The sequence below is a fragment of the Astyanax mexicanus genome, chromosome 24, assembly GCF_023375975.1.
Source record: "Astyanax mexicanus isolate ESR-SI-001 chromosome 24, AstMex3_surface, whole genome shotgun sequence".
Classification (NCBI taxonomy): domain Eukaryota; kingdom Metazoa; phylum Chordata; class Actinopteri; order Characiformes; family Acestrorhamphidae; genus Astyanax; species Astyanax mexicanus.
Window position 1 is genome coordinate 454,222 of NC_064431.1, and position 12,621 is coordinate 466,842.

Sequence of the window (12,621 nt, forward strand, 5' to 3'; positions counted from 1 at the left end):
GTTTGTTTTACATCATCCAACATCCTGACCTCACTAATGATGCTTAATTTTGAAAGAATCAACATTATATGTACATTCTGTTATAATTTACATTTTAAACACCCCTACATCCCTTTTGGAATTGGAGTTTTTTAAATACATAATAATTAACAGTGTACGTGCGTTCAGGTTGATTATTTATTAGTATTAAACTAAATATTCATTACTGTTTGGGCTGTAAAGTTACAAATATACGCAGAAAAACAATTGAATGAAATTAGATGTGATTTAATAAATGCATTATATTTAATCCCTCTGTTTTCAGACTCAGAATCATGAATTCAGTCAGTGGAAGAATCCGTGCTCTTTTTTTTAGAAGCTGACCCGTCCTCGTTGACCCATATTAACCGCCGTTTAACCCAGAAAAGAGCATTTACACTCACCCGCGACGCCACAGCAACCCTCTTTTATAACACAGATCTGTACACGTAGTTTATTACCCCCTGTGGATAGGGCAGACCACACCCCCAAACACAGAACTCACAGAGCATCAATAAAAACTAAAACTAAAACTAAACTAAAACTAAATCTAGTTTAGGAGTGTGCATATCGTATCATACACAACATTATCTCCAATATTTTGAATATGTTGAACGATAGATATTATACCCTGAAATATGGTGGCATATCTCCCACCCCTAATTATCAAAATCAGGGTGCAACTTTTTTTACTGTTTTTATCAAAAGAAAAATTCACACTGTTCTCATTTCCCTTTATATCATTTCCCAGTGTTCCCATTTATTTTACTTTTACAGAACTATTAATTGATTAGTAGTTGATATTGTAGTTTTCTGATTTTATTGATTATTAAAAAGTAGTATAGAGTATCGCAGTGACATTAATGTAAATCTATGATATAATAGAATAAATAAAAAACCTTTAATAAAGATACAGAGATGTTGTATGTAGTCAGTGTTGTTTTTTAGCTGTAATGTTGGGTTTTGAGGATAATTCTGTGTTTGGTGTTTCTGAGCCGGTTCTGTGGTCCCGGTGTCGGGGTTTGGGTCGGTGCCTCGTTTCCGTAGCCGTATGTTCGGGCATACGGACCCAATTACCGTACTCATGCTCGGCCCACCTAACTGATCCGCATTGTGCTGAAAGACGTGCCGGACCGCCGGGGGTCCATCTCCTCCAGCAGCGGTGCATTACTCACTCACCAACCAGCTCAACCGCACCACCGCACTGCCTTCAGCTTAACATACGACTGTTTAACGCTGCTGTCACATAAACACCACCCTCTCATACCAGAGAATCCATCTTTCCTACAGGATCCTATAGTTACAGAGATGATGATGATGACGATGATGGTGATGGACGTCCTGCTCTGCAGGTGATGGAAGTACAGTAGTAGTAGTGATGTAAAAACACTCAACGTCAAATAAAGGCTTGAGTAAGTAGCTGCACCCAGAAGAAATGGTCAGAATGCAATGCTGTACAGCTTCTCTGCCTGCTGTTTTACTTATGTTATTACATCTCTAACATAACTCTAACACTAATATAGATTAATTTCTTCTCTGAAAGGGGGGATGAGGGTTCCAAAAAAAAAAAGAGACAAGACTGCAATCAATCTAAAGGTTAATTACAAATAAACAATATCAGTTTTTCTTATTTTATATGTGACGCAGTCAGACGTTCAGACATCTGTTTCAGTGTATAAAATCAGATTAATAACTTTATATTAGTTATATTGAGTGTAGAACTCAACCTCCAGCCTCCATTGCTGTCAGGTTATTCTAAAATAAAGTGATTTAAAATGTTGCTGAAGCTAAAACTCCATATTGTTGTGTGAAAGCAGCAGCAGCGGCGGTGGTGGTGGAGCGGTGGCACGGTACAGCTCTCAGGACCTCACAGCGGTTCTGCAGGGGTTTCCTGGAAAAGCCGCTGCGCTCGACACGCTTAATCCGCCCGGCGCTCGGCCGCGGAGATTTATGGAGACTCGGGGTTAACACTGCGCTCAGAGCCTGGGTTTGGGGAGGCCGGTCCTGATGATGATGATGATGATGATGATGATGATGGAGGAGTGTGTGGAGTGATGTGGTGGAGCAGAGTGGAGGGGAAGTGGGTGAGGGGTTGGGGGGGGGGGGGGGGTTGAGTCTCTCTTTACCAATAGAGCGTCAGTGTGTGAGAGAGGAGGAAATGGGCCGGTTGGTTTTGGCAGAGAGTGGCACCCTGTGAAATACGCTCTCGCGCCCCACTGACAGCATGATATATCCCTGTACTCCCAGAGTCCCCCCCCCCCAACATACACACAGCGCCTGAATCCTGAATCTCTCACAACAGATAAACGTACCAGATAGTTCCAAAAAATCTGCATTTATTTACAGAAAATGAGAAATGACTGAAATAACAAAAAAGATGCAGAGCTTTCAGACCTCAAATAATGCAAAGAAAACAAGTTCATATTCATAAAGTTTTAAGAGTTCAGAAATAATCAATATTTGGTGGAATAACCCTGATGGTTTTTAATCACAGTTTTAATTTCATGCATCTTGGCATCATGTTCTCCTCCACCAGTCTTACACACTGCTTTTGGATAACTTTATGCTGCTTTACTCCTGGTGTAAAAATTCAAGCAGTTCAGTTTGGTGGTTTGATGGTTTGTGATCATCCATCTTCCTCTTGATTATATTCCAGAGGTTTTTAATTTGCTAAAATCAAAGAAACTCATCACTTTTTCCAGAGCTGTATATATATATATTTTTTTATCTGATACCCCGTTCCAAAAAGCTTTCCAAATGAAGGTGTTTATTATACCCAAGGGAACGAACGGCCCGGCTCTCGTCAGTTTCACAGTATAGTATCTCAGCGTACCCCACAGTGTGAGCAGTGAGACAGAGTGAGCAGTGAGACAGTGTGAGTCTGGAGGTATGGAGAGGGTGTTTCTGGGGGAGTATGAGGAGGGTAATGTATTCTATAGAGTGAATAATTAATGCTCTTTATCTCTACGCCTCTCTTCTGTTGTCCAGCCGTACCGCACTCTATATAACCCCGAGAGAAGCACGTGCAGATACTACATCCACCCAAATCTACCCACATCCATCTACAACCATCTACATTCATCCCACATCCACCCACATCCATTCATAACCATCTACATCCAACTAAAACTATCCACAATCTACCCACATCCATCTACAACCATCTACATTCATCCCACATCCATTCATAACCATCTACATCCAACTAAAACTATCCACAATCTACCCACATCCATCTACAACCATCCACAACCTTTTTTCTCCCTCTTTCAACCGGCCATGTCATTAAATTAACCAATCAATGGCTCTCAGGTATTTACCTGCCAAAAAAATCGTTTAAATCGTTTAAGGGTCTTTAAAATAAACTGTTAAAGGCTCGAGTTAGTGAAGCACCACCTTCACAAATCCTCCACATCATCCAATCAGAGCCAGAAAACAACACAAATGGACCATTCATAACATTCATAATTTAATTCATAATTTAACACATTCAAACATCTACTGGGCATTTAAAGAGTGTTTAAAACCAACGTGCCTGTTTCTATCACTTTTAACGAAGATAGAGAAACCTGGGAACCGGAGCCATGCCTGCAGGAAGCAGAGATAACATGGCTGAAATAACCACTGACTAATCAAATAATCAAAAATATATTTGACAAATTAGTCGACTACCAAGATAATCATTAGCTGCAGCCCTACCTGACCTTTTAAAGGATATAGAAATACAAGCAGCGAAATATCGCAATTCCAAGTTTTTTTTATATAATTTCATTTCTAAATTTTATCCCATTTTCCCCTTAATTTACACGGCCAGTTACCCAACCCACTCATTCAGACTCCTCCCCCTATCACTAGTGATGCTTCAACACCAGGAGGGTTAAGAAGACCAGCACATGCCTCCTCCGATACATGTGAAGTCAGACTCCGCCTCTTTCTAAACTGCTGTTGATGCTGTAGCATTGCCGAGTAGCATCACAGCGCTAACGCTCGGAGGAATGTGCAGCGACTCTGGTGGTTCTGATACATCAGCTCACAGACGCAGCCTTTTGCTGATCCACATCACCCTAGGAGTGATGAGGGGAAAGAGAGCGCCATCTACTGTACTGTACCCACCCAGAGAGAAACAGCAAGGACATCTGTGGTGCTCTCTCAGGACCCTGGCAGCTGATAGCAAGCTGCATGGCCGGGATTCGAACCAGTGATCTTAAGATCATACTGGAAGTGCTTCAGACTGCAGGACCACTCAGAGCCCTGCAGATCCACACTGCTCTACAGCAGACCGTCATGTTCCAGATCTGAATATTCATGAGCCGAGGGGGGGGGGGGGGGTGTAAACCTCCTGCTTCCGCTGGTCTGATATCCTGCTGAATATTTAACAGGGTTCAGGAGGGACTGTGAGCCGGACTCTCCGGGTTAAACAGGTCTATCAATGCTCGACTTGTTTCCTGCTGAATCTCTGCGCTGAAAAGAGCTTTATTTATTTTACCATATCAGTAAAAAATAGTGTATTTCTGCAGGTGATATGAAAGCAATTCTCATTTCAATTATACTCTGATTTAAAGCCAAATCAATAATATATATATATATATATATTTATGTATATATAAGACTTATGTATAATAAGTCTACATATAAGTAAATACAGTCTATATATAAACATATGCAGTCTATGGTACAAACTAACACAACCAGCGCACCAATGCCAGGTGGAGGTGGGGTAAATTCTCTGCTAAATATATTAAAACTCTGTCTGTAGCCTCATAAAATATATAAAACAAAAACACTGCAGCCGCCGGGGTTTATAACTCTGTTAATTAACATCACTCCGCTTATAATCACTTATTTATTTATTTATTTATTCAGTTTCCGTTCCTATAATAACACACACACACACACACACACACACACACACAAAGAATCAATCAGAAGCATTTTGCTGCAGAGAGCAGTGTAATTAGTTTACAGAGCCGTTAAAAATAAAGAAAACTCTTTATTTAGCAGATCTGGAATAGAATTAAATTAAATTTTTAGGTGAAGAGCAGAGCAGCTGAAACACTGAGCTGAAAAACACATAGAAAATAGTGACTGAAAAATAATCACACACACACACACACACACACACACTGTGCACCGTGTGTCTGAACGTACTGCTGTTGTGTTGAGGATTAAATGTAATCAGTGAGGCTCTATAGAATGGAATCTTCCCTTAACATCAAAATTTGTGAAATACACTTACAATACATTTACAATACAGCGGACCATTAAGAAATATAAACATTATAAACTGCTAATAACAGCAGAGTTAATCTCTCATCACTGATCCCTGATTAAACCAGCTGAACTAAACTGGGCTCCTGATTTAACACCCGGCTCAATTAATCCAGGCTAATTGGATCAGTTCGTGTTCTCACATTCTGGTGAAGGTGTCGCACAGAACCGTTTAATAGTGAAACATTCGCCTCAGACTTTTACACCACTTACAGAAACTCAGTCCGTTACCTGCTGCGCCGTTTCACACCCGCAAAAATTACCCCCGCGAGTAATCCGCACCCCCCCCCCCCGCCCTAAATTACTCAATCTGTACAGAAACCAAGCGAAACGCACACTAGAGCTCAGACCAGAACCAGATCAGGCCCAAAATATCCAGCCCGAGCCCATACACCGTCACTTCGAGCCCGAGCCTGATTTAAACCCGTCATTTTTAGAGTAAGTAAAACGTTAAAACTGAGCTTGTAAAAAAAATTAGGCTGTTTGAATGAGCGAAATCTGTTCAGAATGATGTTAATCAACATTGCAACACTGAAGAAGCATAGACCTGTTATTTAATCAAAATATTTAGAACAGATCTCCGATTAAAGATTAAAACAACAACAATGTGAACGATGATCCACAAGTTTATATATTGAGCTTATAGTGCTTATATGTGCAAAAACACAAAAACAGTTAAGTGCATAATATCCGACCGGCCTAACACAAAGAATCATTACTAACTGCGACTTTATTGTTTTCTATCGAGATATAAAACTAACGTCCTCATATGTGGACTTCTCAGAAACTACATCAGGTAAAAAGATATTGTTTTTAGTTTTTACACTAATCAGGTGCTAATTAGCCCAAATAGCAAAGAGAAATAAAAAAATGCATGTTGTTCAATAGTTCTGTTCTTGAGGTTAAAGTAAAACTCTGAAAGCAGACGAGGCTTTTGTAGATAAACCGCAGATGAATTTTGTCACCACTGGTTTCAAGAGTTTCAGCAGTTTCGGGAGTTTAATAGAGAATCTTATTAAATAAATCAAGCAAACCTTTCATTCCAAATGAAATGCATCAAAAGAGAGGTCTAAAGCGCTGCCACTGTGAGCAAGAGGTCGCAGGTTCAAACCCCCGCTCATGCAGCTTGCCATCAGCTGCCGGAGCCCCGAGAGAGCACAGTTGTCCTTGCTGTTTCTCTCTGGGCGGGTACAGTACAGTAGAGTAGATGGCGCTCTTTTGCTCTTTCCCTTCATCACTCATAACTAGGGTGATGTGGATCAGCTCAAGGCTGCGTCTGTGAGCTGATGTGTCAGAACCACCAGAGTCGCTGCGCTTTCCTCCGAGCGTTAGCGCTGAAACAGAGCAGCAGATAAGAATCAGAGGAGGATTATTATTCAGCAGAGCGGCTCCAGTGTATCCAGCTCAGCTCACACTGACATTTTCATCTCTTTACTGCTTTTTACTGCCAGAACGCGTCAGGTGCCGTTCCTCATGTTCTCTGACCCGGAGAACTAAACAGCACTGTTCCTCACACCCGTGACCACTTACCGCACTCGTCCTCACCTCCAGCTGCACATTAAAACGCCAGGAACAGGCGAGAAGAGGAGGAGAAGCAGCAGAATCTCAGAGCTCAGATTCCAGCGCTGTTCCAGCTTCATCCTCCTCTCAGCCGGATGAGTTATTACTCCTCTCGCCTTCTGGGAGCCATAAACACCAGAAACTTTCCCTACTCCTCCTCTCCTACTCATCCTTTCCTACTACTCCTCTCCTACTCTACCTCTCCTACTCATCCTTTCCTACTACTCCTCTCCTACTCTACCTTTCCTACTCCTCCTCTCCTACTCATCCTTTCCTACTACTCCTCTCCTACTCTACCTCTCCTACTCATCCTTTCCTACTACTCCTCTCCTACTCTACCTTTCCTACTACTCCTCTCCTACTCTACCTTTCCCTACTACTCCTCTCCTACTCTACCTTTCCTACTCCTCCTCTCCTACTCTACCTTTCCTACTCCTCCTCTCCTACTACTCCTCTCCTACTCTACCTTTCCTACTCCTCCTCTCCTACTCATCCTTTCCTACTCCTCCTCTCCTACTCTACCTTTCCAACTCCTCCTCACCTACTCCTCCTCTCCTACTCTACCTTTCCTACTCCTCCTCTCCTGCTCTACCTTTCCTACTACTCCTCTCCTACTCTACCTTTCCTACTCCTCCTCTCCTGCTCTACCTTTCCTACTCCTCCTTTCCCTACTCATCCTCTCCTCCTCCTCCTCCTCTTCTACTCCTCTTTATATTGTACTTTTTAAAAAGTATGATCAAAGTTTATTTACAAACATCTGATGAAGAATAATATTAATGTACTTTTAATATATATAAAATAAGTACATAAATCTGTTGGTATATATTTACAGCATACTTTAGGTACAATTATATTTATTTTTTTCCATCAGGGTGTATTTATTGATTTAAAAAAATGTTATGCCTTTACTCCTGGTGCAAAAATTCAAAGAAACTCATCATTTTTTAAGTGGTTTCTTATTTTTTTCAAGAGCTTTATCTATAGGAACCACTTTGAACCACTATGAACTACTTAACAAAGACTCCACTTCCCAGCATGCACTTACACCCTGACTCTGCTGATCATGTGACGCTACAGCGTTCCTGCTCCCCCAGTTACTGATAGTTTTCACATGGCCACCTGTCTAGTATAAATACCCCTCAGTTTGCTCATTTTTTAGAGCTGTCTTATTTTTTTCTGGAGCTGTATGAATCTGTTGCTCTAGAAAATCATAAGCGATGAGTCTTAATGCTGCAGAATCCCTCATACTGAATTATTCCCAGCTGAGGAGCGCTCACATCCACATTTAACCCCCGACTTTCCTCAGATCTCAGATCTCCAGCCACACGTCCCACAGAAGCATCATCCAAAACAAACTGCTGCTCTAATTACCCTGCAGTAAAACACAGACACAAACCAATCCAGAGGAGTCTGATCTCCAGCCGTCAGATCAAAAGATTTAATCGCCATTAAAAAGAGAAACGCCGCTGCTTATCTGACGGCATGAATCAGAGCTTCAGCAGACGCTCCATAACTCAGCGTAACTGAGGAGACGGGAGTCAGACACTTAAGTGCTCTTAGTCTCAGGAATCCATTCGTCCTTCGGCCAGCTCCCGTCTCTCAGCGCCGCGGCGGGGTGAAGATGATGGAGCTCTTCAGAGCCGAAGACTCAACTCGTCCCCAGAGCCCCACTTCAGATACTGGAGGGGCATCACTGCATCTCAATAATACCCTCAACCTCACCCACAACAACACAAATACAACAATACTACATACAGCTCTGAAATATCAAAACAAGCTGAACTGCTTGAATTTTTACACCAGGAGTAAAGCAGCATAAAGTTATCCAAAAGCAGTGTGTAAGACTGGTGGAGGAGAACATGATGCCAAGATGCATGAAAAAAACTGTGATTAAAAACCAGGATTATTCCACCAAATATTGATTATTTCTGAACTCTTAAAACTTTATGAATATGAACTTGTTTTCTTTGCATTATTTGAGGTCTGAAAGCTCTGCATCTTTTTTGTTATTTCAGTCATTTCTCATTTTCTGTAAATAAATGCTCTAAATGAGAATATTTTTATTTGTAATTTGGGAGAAATGTTGTCTGTAGTTTATAGAATAAAACAACAATGTTCATTTTACTCAAACATAAACCTATAAATAGCTAAATCAAAGAAACTGATTCAGAAAATGAAGAAGTGATCTCGCTGTATGTATAAAACTGTGAATATTTTCTTTCTAGATAATAAACACTACTTCACACACTGAATAGCCTGGTTTATCGGCTGCAGGTGGATTGTGGGTAAATTATATGTAGTAAATGTGTGAGTTGTATTTAGTGAAGTATATCTGCAGCTCTGTTATTCAGGCGGTTTTTTAACCCCTGAAATGATTAATTATTCTGTTAGTAGATCTGCACGTGCTCGTCTGTGTTAAAGCTACACGCTAATGTTTAGCTACGGTTTTGCGCAGCAGGCAAACAATGATCTGCTTGTTTAAGGCTGAGGGTTGGTGTGTTTTAATGCGCCGCTCTCACACACACCTCCCACTGTTTACTCTCGCACTATTACTCTCACACTGTTACTCTCACACTGTTACTCTCACACTGTTACTGTCACACTATTACTCTCACACTATTACTGTCACTCACACCATTTACTGCTCTGTGTTTCAGTATCTTTAGAAAGGAATGAAAAGATTAGTGTTTCCAGCGTCTGACCCAACAAAAATTAACCAGCGTGTTTTAACATTTTGAGTGTGTAAATGAACTTCTCATGAGCACAAATGTGAAACTAGCGAGAAAAAAAGTGAATAGTGTGCGCGCTGAAGAAAATGTTGCTCTGGAGCTTCATTTTTCTCCTCTCGGGTGTTTTTTTCCTCGCGTGTGAATTACCTGCAGCAGCAGTTTGTGCTCGACTGAGTTTTTTACGCTCGAGTTTTGAAAGGGGTGGTTTTGACAGTTTGGGGGCGGAGTCAAGGTCGCCTCCCTCAGCGAACGCTATTGGCTGATATCTCCAAGGTTCGTGACGGACAGTCTACCTTCACAAGCCGGAGGAGGGTGGGGACAGAAGGACGGCGGGAGAGTTAGCTAACTGGCTATGCTAACATCCAAACAACCCGCTCTCCAGCGTGACCCGCTCTGTCTGCCCGGCTCTCGCATTTTCTTCAGCGTGCACACCATTCACACCATTCACACCATTTTTGTTGCTCGCTAGTTTCACATTTTTGCTCACGAGAAGTTCATTCACACACTCAAAATGTTAAAACACGCTGGTTAATATTTTTGCGCCCTCGACTTTTGATATTGACGTGACGCTATAGACTATAGTCCCCTTTCCCACACGTCCCCTTCCAGCCCCTCCAGTGAGGAGTTTTTACACCCCGACACGACTGAAGAACATCCTGCAGGTTTTTACAGAGAATAAAGCCTTTTACACACTGAGCTCCTTCAATAGCAACATTCAGCTGGAGACACAAGAGAGAGAGTGTGTGTGTGTGTGTGTGTCCACATACTGAAAGGGTGTAAAGTGAAAGACGTGCTTCAGTACTTTCAGTCTATTCACACTCGTTCACTGATGAATCTGTTCACACTCTTAATGGTTTCAAATCAAACATTTGGCTCAAAGGAGCTGAAATATTTCTGCTTCTCGACGCTTAATTGCACACGAGCAAGAACGCCACGCGCCCACTGCCCACGTGAACATGCTGATCACACGCGTCTCATCACAAACAGACCACGCAGAAAACAAACGTTCCAGCCAAACACAGACTGTATTTCTCCTCACATCATAAACAGAGAGAGACGCTGATTCACAGCCGGGGAAAAGCTGTAGAGGAAGCTGCTGGAATGTAATATAGTGCATCAGAATGATTTACTGCATTCACAGAAAGAAAGACAGAAGTGGAATAGATTCGGGACAATAGTGATTAGTTAAAGGAAGTGAAACTGATTTTAAATTATGATTTTAAAGGATAGGGTGACCTGTAGTCTATTAAGTGATGCTGTTGAGCAGGTAAATATCAGATCTGCCTGGTCTTAGTTTTATTTTGGTGGAATTTTTGGTTTTATTTACTTTAATAATTTTGCACTGTTCACCTTTTTTCTGGTATAAATACAGAGAGACAGAGAGAGAAAGAAGAGAGAGAAATAACGAGAGAGAGAAACAGAAAGAGTGAGAGAGAGACATACATAAAGAAATACAGAGAGATATAGAAAGAGACATAGAGAGATACAGAGAAAAACAGAAAGAGTGAGAGAGAGACACACATAACGAGACACAGAGAGATACAGAAAGAAATAGAGAGAGAGAAACTGAGAGATATACAAAGAGAGAGAGAGAGAGAGAGAGAGAAACAGCGAGAAAGAGAAATACAGAGAGAGAAACAGATATACAGAGAGAGACAGAAAGAGATACAGAAAGAAATAAAGAGAGACAAAGAGAAACAGACAGAGAGAGAGATACAGAGAGAAATAAAGAGAGAGATACAGAGAGAAACAGAAAGAGATTTAGCGAGAAATTGAGAGAAAGAAACCAAAAGATATACAGAAAGAGAGAGAGAGAGAGGGAGAGAGAGAGGGAGGGAGAGAGTGAGGGAGCTGAACAGTATTGTGGGAAAGCTGTGGAGGACGTGTGGATTGTGTGTGTGGAGGTTCTGAGCATGCTCAGTTGGAGCGGCTGCAGGCCGTAATTTGCCAGCATTCACCTCCCATTAATATCAGAGGCGATTAATGAGGGCTGGGGGGGTTTGGGGGGTATTCGGGGGGTTTGGGGGGGTATTAGGGGTGTTTTGGTGGACCAGGTGTGGAATCGGGTGCAGGACGGGAACAAAGAGGGCAGGGCGGTGATCCGTGAGGAATGTAGGAGGGGGCGGGGCGGGGGCGGGGCCGAGGGGCTCTTAAATAGGATGTTAATGGCCCTTAAACGTTCTGGTTGTATAACGAATCTTTGTTGGCCGTTTCTGAGCTCGAACCCTCAGCTCTCAGCTCTGAACCAGCAGATCCACCAACAACAAACATCTAAACAAACACCTCCTTCTGTTACCAGCTTTTCACACAGTGACACTTTTAAAGAAAATAGCCTGACAACTTGTATTTACCTTCTCAAAAAGCACAAAATTAATGTTGATTTATACACAACCAAAAATCTACTTTTCCCATCCGTATTTTTTTTTTATTAAAACAAAAACATTTTGTTGGTTTAAATCTCATGTTATAGTTGACTATGCTGGAACTACTCTGTGAATATAATGAAAATTATACACTATAGCATTATATAATAGTATTATTATTATTTTTAATACTTTAGGTTTAGGTTTTTAAATATATATAAAAAAACATTTTTATAGATCTTATTATAATGCTCCTTACATAAATGAATGCTAATGCTGCTGGACTAACTCTGTATAACTCTGTACTTCAGTGAAGTGTCTTTACTGCTCCTTAATACCTGACTGATAAAATTAAAGGATTTTAAGTGCAAAAAAATGTTTGGTTCTATGATAATGATCTTTAATGAACTTTAGTGGATCTTAATGTAGGCAGATTTTAAGAAAGCTGTTGTTTATAAAAGTGTATTTCTATTTGTGATGATAATCCTCACAGTTGGTTTTAGCACTTGTAGATAAACTATTAACTATTAAACTACACTATTAAAATAAAGTGGTGCTAATTCTAAACATGCAGCAGGTATTAAAAGCTGTAAATCAGCAGTAACAGCGCTCCTGTTCTTTTGTGTTCTCTTACAATAAGCGTCTGAATTCCCTGAAGCTCCTGCAGCGCTGAAAGAGAAGAG

At 41.1% G+C, this 12,621-nt stretch overlaps 1 protein-coding gene across 3 annotated transcripts in view; it reads right to left on the bottom strand.

Annotated features, from left to right (window-relative positions):
- The window catches only part of ephb2b (eph receptor B2b), a 153,723-nt gene that overhangs the window by 103,799 nt on the left and 37,303 nt on the right, over positions 1-12,621 (bottom strand). The window lies entirely within an intron of this gene.